The following is an 11398-nucleotide window of genomic DNA, read 5'->3' on the forward strand; positions in this document are numbered from 1 at the left end:
TTTTACCTTGAAGGAAGTTAAAAGATAGTGAAAGGACTACCAAATAGGTTAAAGAAAAATCTAAGGTAGAATTGAATATATTCCAGGACTTCCCTGTAATCCAGTGGCTAAAACTCCACACTCCACAATGCGGGGAACCTGGGTTTGATCCTTGCTCAAGGCAATGGCACCCCACTCCAGTACTCTTGCCTGGAAAATCCCATGAACAGAGGAGCCTGGTGGGCTGCAGTCCATGGGGTCACTGAGGGTCGGACACGACTGAGCAACTTCACTTTCACTTTTCACTTTCATGCATTGGAGAAGGAAATGGCAACCCACTCCAGTGTTCTTGCCTGGAGAATCCCAGGGATGGGGAAGCCTGGTGGGCTTCCGTCTATGGGGTCGCACAGAGTCGGACACGACTGAAGTGACTTAGCAGCAGCAGCAGGGAATTAGATCTCATGCTATGACTAAGAGTTTGCATGCGGAAACTAAAGATCCCGCGTGCCACAGTGAAGATCGAAGATCCCACATGATGCAGCTGAGGCCTGGCACAGCCAAATAAATAAATATTTTTTTAAAAAAGAGAATTGAACACATTCCCACAACCAAAGTAAAAGAGTGCTTGCTGGCTTGGGAGTGTGACTTTGGAAGGTCTTAGCTCAGCTGTGCGTGTATGCATGCTAAGTCATTTCAGTTGTGTCTGACTCTTCGAGACCCTATGGACTGCAGCCTGCCAGGCTCCTCTGTCCATGGGATTCTCCAGACAAGAATACTGGGAGTGGGTTGCCATGCCCTCCTCCAAGGGATCTTCCCAACCCAGGGATCGAACCAGCATCTTTTATGTCTACCTGCCTTGGAAGGCAGGTTCTTTACCACTAGCTAATCAAGCCCAGATCAGCTGTGGGATGCATTATAAAGTCCATACCTGTGCAGGCAGAGTATGGTGGGCTTAGAGGGCTCTGAGTAAGCAGAAAATATCACCATCACCATATCAATTGTTCTTAGCCTCCCAGACTGCTGCAGCTAGATCACCCAGACCATGATTTCCAACTTGGAGTCTGTCTATAGTCTGATGCTGTTCTCATCTCACTTTAAATTTAGTCTTAAAAATTTATATCCCCAATATGCTTTTAATTTTTTCCCTTAACACTATGTTTTATAGATCTTTCCAAGTCAATCCATGAAAGTCAGCTTCACTATTTTTAATATCTATATAATATTTTATTGTACAAATGTGTAATTATTGATTCAATATTACTGTATTGGAGAATACTTCATTTGCATTCAATTTTCTCTATCATAAATAATGGTGCTTTCAGTATCCTGTACATAAGTTTGTTCTCATGTGAAAGTATTTCTGTGGAAAAGAGTTCTTGTTGGCTAAAAGTTACAAATTGAAATTTTGTGATACTGCCAAATGCTCTTCAAAATAGGCTTATTAATTTATACTCCCACCAACAGTGTATGAGAGTGCTTATTTGCACTTATCACTGCCAGCTCTGGATATCATAAATCTTTTTAATTTCTGCTAGTCCTGTGCTTGAAAATACAATCTTATTTTGTTTTACTTTGCATTTTTCCAATTATTAGTGAGGTTGGGCAGCTTTTTATATATTCACTGTCATTTGCATTTCATCTTCAGTGAATTGCTTTTTCTCATTTTTTTTCCTATTTGACAATTTTTTCTTATTGATCCATGAATCTAATGTCTTATCATTCTTGTCTTGACCTACTGACCTTTGTCTTTTGTTAATCCTGATGCTGATTCTGTGTATTTCTTCTATGCATGTGTGTGATACAGCAGTTACAAAAAAAATACTTAATAGTTTTTCATTGTAAAAGTAAAAATACAAGATTTTTTAAATTCAAAAAAAATTACATTTTTCTCTTCCTTCTAGCTTCATAGTATTATTTTTATCCTAATTTTTAAGACATAAATTCTTCTATAATATTCCCATTTTTGCCTCATAGGTGTTAGCTTTTGCCTTAATGTCTCTTTAACCTACTAACTTCTCTTTAAATTTTCATCTTTTTAAATATTTTCACTATTTATTTTATCAGGATTCAATTAACATATTATTCTTAACTTTTTAGGTTCATTTTTTAAATTTTTATAGTTTTTTGCCTTTTTATCTCTTTTTTTTTAATTTTACATATGCTACTTTAAATACGAATTTCAGAAAATGCTCTCATTTACAGTGTTATTCTTCCTAAATTTTTATTTCCACATCTTTAGCTTTAAATTTGTCTTAATTTTTATACTCCCTCATCATCTTATTTTGATTTTTATTTCTCTGATCTTCCATCTTGCATATTTTTTCTGGTTTTGGACTTGAATTATACATGTATCTCAGCAACTGCAAATGTCATCTAACAATCATTGCACTTTAAATGAGAAAATAAAGAGTCATATTTCATTCACAAAATCCAGAATGCTCATACTTTTCTTTGCTGGAGAATTTACTGCAGAGGGAGATATGTATAGGACAGAATTTTACTTTTCTTCTATGCCTTGTGTCCTGCTAGATACCAGCCACATAAGAAGCCGGTGTAAGAGAAAAGGCACTCTCAAGTTGCAACTCTGATACAGCACCAGTGTGGCATAGCACTTAAGGCATGGGTTACCAAACTGCTGGGTTGAAATCCAACTCCTCCAATTACTTGCTGTGTGACCTTGGGTAAGTTAACCAACCTCTCTGTGTCTCCATTTTCCTCACCTGTAGAATGTAGATGATGACGATAGCATCTCATAAGGCTTATGTGAGATTTGAATGAGTCAATATATGTAAAGGACCTAGAACAGTGCCTGGCACATAGTAAAATTCATGTGTTTGTTAATATTATTTAACACGTAGTTATCCTATATAGTAGTTGCTTTTAGGAGTATAAAATAGCCAAGTATCTTGTAAATGATGGTCTTAATTGACATAAGAAGCTTTTATTCTTCCTTTTAGAGCAGACACTGTAGCCTACCAAAGTTCTCCTTGGCACTTTCTCTTCCTAACCAAACCCAATATATATTTTTTTCAGATATCAACACTTCTCCAAGGACTTATGTGTGGGGTGGGGGTGGGGAACAATTTCAGTGACCGGTGAATCTGTTTCTCCTTTTTCAGTGTCCAACCCTGATTAACTCTCTGAATTCTAAAATTCTAGACAGAAAACATCTTATTGAATGGCTCAGGCCAGTCTATGAGTTGGGCTAGGGGTCTACTGGAGCCAATCAGCTGAGCAAGGGAAAGAGAATCACCCAGTAGAATTAGGGCTACTCAAGTATACACCTTTCTTAGGGGCTGGAGTGGGCGGGGAATGTATGTGTGTGTGCATGGTGCAGACTTACTGGAGGAGAGGGGAGCAAAATTTCAGTGAAGGGAGAAGTGATAGTTTCATGCACTGTATTATAGCCTGTCTCCACGGATATGCATATCCTAGCCTGAAAAGCAATGACATAAAGCTATGGTTGTCATTAAGAGTGATAGTGTATTTTTAAATATTTAACTTTTCTAAAGGCCAAAACCAAACCAAGAGGATTTGACCAAAGAGGACTTGAAGAAGTTGAGAGAATGACAAAAAGAATTCTGAATCTATTTATAAGAAAAACATTTTTTAAATTAGAACAGATAAAAAGAAATGTGCACGGTCACTTGATGGATAAATGAAAATATAGTAAAAACACAGGGAAGCTGAGTTGTTCAGAAAATGTTACATTTGATCTTAGTTAAATGAATCAAAAAACACAGCATCCAAAAGAAATCCTATTTTAAGTTAAAGAGAAAACAGTTTTATTAACTGAGAAAAATACAGAGTAATACAATTAGAACAATTATAAGATAACATGTAAAGGGACTAAATTCTCCTATTTAAAAAAATAGAATAATAGACTGGATTAAAAAGACAAATCCACACCTATGAATCTTGTTTTTTTAAAAAAAAAATTTTTTTTAAGAAAAGGGAGAGAATAATTTAAAAGCCTGGCTCAGATAAGTCAGGCTTGTACAAAAGCAAGAGTAGCGGGTCCCAGCTTGACTGAATAAGTTGTGTTCATCCCAGGATTCCAGCAAACCCGGACATGCCCTGAACACCAATGGCAGGACCCACTGGAGGACTGTTTTCATGAGAAGCTAGCATCCTAGAAAATAATCCCTTGTTCAGGCAGGGCCACGGAGAAGCCTGAGACAGCAGGTCAGTATAATGCTGTGAACAGCAGGGAGGCTGCAGGGGAAGTCCGGCAAAACAAGCTGTTTGGCCCAAGGCCCCCCTGCTCTGTAGCTTTTCAACAGAACGGAGCGCCAGCAAAGGCAGGGTGCTGTTGGAGCTTGCTGGCAGAAACTCTCCACAATACTCCATTCATTGGCCCCCAAGACAGGCTCTGACCCAGCCCCGCTGAGGGATTGTCAGCAAGTCCCTACACCTTGGGGTGGTGGTGAGGGGGCCTCCTTTTCTCTTCTACAAAACGGTGATTAGAGGATCTGATCCAAAAGGGAAAAATTAGGAAATAGGGAGCTTTCTCAAATGTGTATTAGGCTTTCACAGAAATGAACTGCAATTTTGAAGATAAAGATATTCACAATAGATAAACAAAGATTCTAGCACAAGTGGTAAAGAACTCGCCAGCCAGTGCAGGAGATATAAGAGACACGGGTTTGATCCCTGGGCTGGAAGAGCCCGTGGAGGAAGGCATGGCAACCCACTCCAGTATTCTTGCCTGGAGAATCGCATGGACAGAGGGGCCTGGCAGGCTACAGTCTATAGGGTCGCAAAGAGTCGGACATGACTGAAGTGACCTAGCACACAAAGATTTTACACATACTTTCTCAGTCAATAAAATTGGGGAGAAAACCGGTATGCCACCTGTATGCACATGACCAGGCAAGAAAGGAAGAAAGTTCTGTGATGGAACAATTATTAATAGGTTGAAAAGGCAACACCAAATATGGGAATGTTATTTAAAAGACAAACAAAAAAAGAGATACTGGATACACAGTTAAAGCTGCATTGAGAAAATTCTGGTGTCTTTTGGGCTTATGGTAACAAGAAAGAAAAAGGGAAAAAAATATCAACTAAATTTACACCTAAATTTTTTTAAAAAGATATAAGTAACAAATTTTTAAAGGAACAGGAATAAATATGAAATCAAATAAATTAATTGGAAAATAAGAATATCTGCTAAGATGCAAAATAATTTAAAATGAACTAATATAATATTTTCAAACTACAAGTACAGTCGATTAAGTAGCCAAGAAAATATAAGACGTACAAAAACCTAAAGACTATATAAACGCAAAAATGTTTCAATTATTAAGAAATACAATTCAAAGTTAAAATTGAATACATTTTAAAATTAAAAGGAATTAATAACTTTGAATAAAACCAAACAAGAAGAAAATTCAAAACATCAGGAAAAGATGAGTGAAAGGAAAAATTCACAGGAAATATGGAAAATCTGGGGAAGAGTGGATACATGTATATGTATGGGCGTGTCCCTTCGCTGTTCATCTGAAACTGTCCCAACATTGCTTGTTCATCAGCTATACCCCAATACAAAATAACAAGTTTAGGGGAAAAAAAAGAAATATCTAAAACCTATTCAATGAAGATTGGTAGAATGAGTGAATTTTTTGGAAAAAGCATCTAGACTTGATATTGTTGTCATTAACATTTTCAGTAGCAAGTTAATAAACAAAACCTCAATTCATTTAAGACAAATATGTTCACTTTCTGCCTGCTTGTAAAGGTAAAGATTATAACACAAAAAAAGTTTAACAAATTTTGCCTCATATGTAGTTTTACCACTTTTGCACATTTGTTTTCACTTTATTCTGTTACTAGTACCATATCTTTATGTTGCAGAGCTGCACAAAGTGCAACCATTTTACATCCCTTCTTTTACAAATTGTATCTTAGCAGTTGCATGTATATTTTAGGGTTTTCTTTTATTTTTTTCTTTGTTATATAAATTATAAATATTCACATGAAGAAGCAACTTAAAATGTAGGTGTAATTCCAATACCCAAAATGAGATAGACTGGTAAGTAGATGTGTGAATGTGTGTTGCTGCTGCTGCTGCTGCTGCTAAATCGCTTCAGTCGTCTCCGACTCTGCGACCCCATAGACCGCAGCCCACCAGGCTCCCCCGTCCCTGGGATTCTCCAGGCAAGAATACTGGAGTGGGTTGCCATTTCCTTCTCCAATGCATGAAAGTGAAAAGTCAAAATGAAGTCGCTCAGTTGTGTCTGACTCTCAGCAACCTCATGGACTGCAGCCCACCAGGCTCCTCCATCCATGGGATTTTCCAGGCAAGAGTACTGGAGTGGGGTGCCATTGCCTTCTCCAGTGAATGTGTGTTAGTCATGTCCAACTCTTTGTGACCCCGAGAACCTTCGCCCACCAGGCTTCTCTGCCCAGGAAAATTTTCAGGCAGGAATACTGGAGTGGGTTGCCATTTCCTACTCCAGGGGATCCTCCCCAGCCAAGGATCAAACGTGCATCTCTTCCATCTCCTGCATTGGCAGGCAGATTCTTTACCACTAAGCTACCTGGCAAGTCCCTGTAGGTAGATACATATGTACAAACACACATACATACATTCGTAGGTAGGTACACATACATTTGGATTTAGATTGAAATATACTTTTTTGAAAATTTAAACAGATATAATTCACATAACATAAAATTCACCATTTTAAAGTGTACAATTTGGTTCTTCATAGTATAGTCACAGGGTTGTACAACCATCACCACAATAAATTTTAGAACATTTTAACCACACCAAAAAAGAAATCCCATGCCATCATTTCCCTCCCATCCTTCCAGCCCTAGGCAATCACAATCTACTTTTTGTTTCTATGAATTTCCCTATTCTGGACATTTATATAAATGGAATCATACAATATATGGCCCTTTATGATTGGCCTCTTTAGCTTCACTTCAGTTCAGTCGCTCAGTCGTGTCCAACTCTTTGTGACCCAGTAGACTGCAGCACACCAGTCTTCCCTGTTCATCACCAACTCCCGGAGCTTACTCAAACTCATGTCCATTGAGTCAGTGATGCCATCCAACCGTCTCATCCTCTGTCATCCCTTTCTCCTCCTGCCTTCAATCTTTCCCACCATCAGGGTCTTTTCTAATGAGTCAGTTCTTCGCATCAGGTGGCCAGAGTATTGTAGTTTCAGCTTCAGCATCAGTCCTTCCAATGAATATTCAGGACTGATTTCCTTTAGGATGGACTGGTTTAATTTCCTTACAGTCCAAGGGACTCTCAAGAGTCTTCTCCAACACCACAGATCAAAAGCATCAATTCTTCGGCACTTAGCTTTCTTTATGGTCCAACTCTCACATCCATACATGACTACTGGAAAAACCATTTATCTTAGCATAATGTTTTCAAGATTCACCCACATTATAATATGATCGCTGATTCATTCTTTTTTATCGTAAAATCATATTCATATATATATATCACATTTTCTTTGTCCATCAGTTAATGGACATTTGAGTTGTTTCCAGTTTTTGGCTATTATGAATAAAGCTACTATGAACATTCAAGTACAAGTTTTTGCATGAACATACATTTTCAATTCTTTAGGGCATATAGGAGTAAAATTGCTTGGTCATATGGACTGGGTCATATCATAACAGTGCCATTTTATATTTCCACCAACAATGTGTAAGTGTCCCAATTTCTCCACAACCTCAACAACATTTGTTATTTTCCATTTTTTAAACGCAGTCATTCGAATGCAGTACTATCTAGTAAAGTGGCATCTCATTGTAGTTTTAATTTGCATTTCCATAACAGCTAGTAATGATGTTTATTGACCATTTGTATATCTTCTTTGGAGAACTTTCTATTCAAGTCCTTTGCTCATTTTTAATTAGGTTGTCTTTTGGTTGCTGGATTGTAAGAATTCTTTATGTATTCTGGATTCTAGGTTCTTATCAAATATATTTTTTACAAATATTTTCTCTCATCTGGACTGTTGTCTTTTCACTACCTTAATAATGTCCTTTGATGAAAAGTAAGCTTTAAGCTTGGTGAAGTCCAAATTATCTATTTTTCATTTGGTTGCTTGTCCTTAGTGTATCATACGGAGAAGGCAATGGCACACCACTCCAGTACTCTTGCCTGGAAAATCCCATGGACGGAGGAACCTGGTAGGCTGCAGTCCATGGGCTTGCTAAGAGTCAGGCACGACTGAGCGACTTCACTTTCACATTTCACTTTCATGCATTGGAGAAGGAAATGGCAACCCACTCCAGTGTTCTTGCCTGGAGAATCCCAGGGACGGGGGAGCTTGGTGGGCTGCCATCTATGGGGTTGCACAGAGTTGAGGTTGAAGCGACTTAGCAGCAGCAGCAGCAGCAGTGTATCATATCTTAAGAAAAACTGTTGCCTAATGCAAGGTCATGAAAATTTATACCTATGTTTTCTTCCAAGTATTTTATGCTTTTAGCACACATGTTTGGATTTTTGATCCATTTTGAATAAATTTTTGTATGTGAAGTGAGGTAGAGGTCTAACTTCACTTGTTTGAATACAGTTATCCAGTTGTCCCAGTGTTCAAAAGACTATTTTTTCCCATTGAATGATCTTATCATCCTTGTCAAAATCAATTAACACATTTGGATTTATTTCTGGGCTCAATTCTAGTCCATTGATCTATCTTCATGCCTGTGCCACATTGTCATGACTACTGTGGCTTTATCGTAAGTTCTGAAATTGAAAACTGAAAAGTGAGTCCTCCAGTAGAATATACTTCAACAGTGTTTTGTAACTTTTTCACTTTAAAAACTTGAAGATATTCACATCAACATGTCAACAAATACAATTCTATGGCATCAGTCTAAGTAAATGTGTAGTATCCTACATGAATTTTCCAGTAGCTATTTGACCAGAATAATTATAGCATATTGTTAGATTCATAGATTATTTCCAACCTTTTGCTCTAATAAATAACTTAATTTTTACTTATTAGGCTTATCTTAGATACTATAAATGTATTTTCTTCTGAGTATATTTTTTTCATGAGTTTACCCAATTCTCTATTAAGACCTTCAATCCAAATAATCTGTAAAATCTCCTATTAAAGTGTAATATTGGGCTTTCCTGGAGGTTTGATGTAAAGAATCTGCCTGCCTATGTGGGAGACACGGATTCCATCCCTCATGCAGGAAGACCCCATAAGCCACGGAGCAACTAAGCCCATGTGCCACAACTATTGAGCCTGTGCTCTAGAGCCTGGGAGCCACAGCTACTGAGCCCACGTGCCCGAGAGCCTGTGCTCTGCAACAGGAGAAGCCACCACAGTGAGAAGCCCCTGCGCCACAACTGAAGAGTAGCCCCTGCTTGCTGCAACGAGAAAAGCCTGTGCAGCAACGAAGACCCAGCACAGCCAAAAATAAATAGACCAATGAGATTATTTTTTAAGTGTAATATTAACCATTTTCTGTCATTCTTGCTATAAACAATTTCCTGTCTCTGTTTGTCTCATTTATTCGTAATGTACAGGAGTGAAACAACAGCCAGGGCATCTTGCTGCTTAGACTATTTTGGGAAGAAATGAAAACTGAAGCTATGCTGATTTTTAATCTTTCAGGAGTGGCCTTTTATTCTACTTGTGTGTGTGCTACATTGCTTCATTCATGTCTGACTCTTTACAACCGTATGGACCATAGCCCTCCAGGCTCCTCTGTCCATGGAGATTCTCCAGGCAAGAATACTAGAGTGGGTTGCTATGCGCTCCTCCAGGAGATTTTCCCAACCCAAGGATCGAACCCATAACTCTTTTGTCTCCTGCATTGGCGGATGGGTTCTTTACCACTAGTGCCGCCTATATTCTACCTGGAAGATATTAATCCTTGTTATTTCATATATTCATTTTATAAACTAATGCATTCACCTAGTGCAAAATTTAAGAGATACTAAAGAGAAGCTGGTGAATAAGTCTCCCAACGGCACCCAGCTCCTCTCTCTGTTACCAGTTTCCTCCATCCCAACATCTGTCATCCATCCATCCATCCAACTAACATTTTCATGGTGTCTGCTCTGTGTGAAGACAACCAGGTACAGTAGATCAGGAAGATTTGAATCCCACGTCTACCACTGACATCCTATGGCCTCGAGCAGACCACTTGGTCAAGTCTCTGTTTCCTCATCTGTGAGATGAGGATAAAGACAATTACCTTATACATCATCAAGAAGATATATTACAAGGTACCTAGCAGAGGCCTGGGTGCTATGGATACCACCATGAAGCCAGATGTCATCAAGAGCTGTCCTCAGATGTCAACCCTGTCCTCAAGAGCTCTGTTCAAGCACCCGTCTCAGATCTGCATCTTAGCTCCCCCTTCCTGTTTTCCCCTCTTTGGATCAGGCTGTTTTTCTGGCTACCAGCTTAGAATCTCTCCTGCAACTGCAAGGAGTCCATCCACAGGGCTGGGCCCTGCAGACAGGCATGAGGTGGAAGCCTGGGGCTTCCCACTGCCTGATTCTGTCCCTGAGAATTTTTGACTAAATATCAAGCATCATATTCACCAGTGGTATCTTGTCAGAAGCTGTAAAAGCATTTATACTTTTGTCTAAACATTATGGATGGCAAGTATTCAACCATGGAGAGAAAAGATAGACAGTGAACTCACTCACCTGGTTCAGGCGTCATGGTTTTGTTCTTCTTGAAGAAAAATCATCCCTGAACTCTGTTCGAAAATATTGGCCAACATCTTCCCTACCAGCCAGGCCATCTATCTGCAGAGAAGAACAAGTTTTCAGTCTGAAAATACCTATTTCCAGACATGGGGTTTTTGTTTGGATTTCCCTGACGGGGCCAGTGGTAAAGAACCTGCCTGCCAGTTCAGAAGACATAAGAGACACAGGTTCAATCCCTAGGTTGGGAAGATCCCCTGGAAGAGGGCATGGCAACCCATTGCAGTATTCTTGCCTGGGAAATTCCTGTGGACAGAGGAGCCTGGTGAGCTACAGATCATAGGGTCACAAAAAGTTGGATACAACTAAAGCAACTTAGCATGCGTGGTGATTGTTTGTTTGTTTGTTTGTTTGTTGGCCATGTTGCGTGGCTTGCAGGATCTTAGTTCCCTGACCAGGGATTGAACCCAGTCCCTCAGCAGTGAGAATTCAGCCATAACCACTGGACTGCCAGGAAACTGCCAGTGGGTTTATTTTTTTTAACACAGTGTTCTCACTTTGCCACTGAACATATTAAGAAAACACACTCTGGGGAGGGGCATCTTTGGTGAGTGGAGGGATTCTTGGGAGAGACGAAGACAAAGAAACTCCCACATTTGGGGGAGTTGCAGCCTGGAGGCCAGTCTCTCCTTCCATTCCTGCTTTTGGTTCCTTCTGCCCCCAGGGAGCTGCTACCTGTGAGGTGACCATGCTGACCCCAAATCAGTCAGCCTC

General features: G+C 39.3%; 1 long non-coding RNA gene across 1 annotated transcript; it reads left to right on the forward strand.

Annotated features, from left to right (window-relative positions):
* The first annotated feature begins 2507 nt into the window (after positions 1–2507).
* Positions 2508–9459, forward strand: LOC147377667 (uncharacterized). The gene is made up of 2 exons (XR_015140230.1): positions 2508–2660; positions 9154–9459. It is a non-coding gene; the product is annotated as an uncharacterized LOC147377667 (long non-coding RNA).
* Positions 9460–11398: the final 1939 nt, after the last annotated feature.

Source organism: Bos grunniens, chromosome 2, assembly GCF_055505025.1.
Source record: "Bos grunniens cultivar Pamir isolate PY7600 chromosome 2, Bosgru_T2T1.0, whole genome shotgun sequence".
In the NCBI taxonomy this organism is placed as follows: Eukaryota; Metazoa; Chordata; class Mammalia; order Artiodactyla; family Bovidae; genus Bos; species Bos grunniens.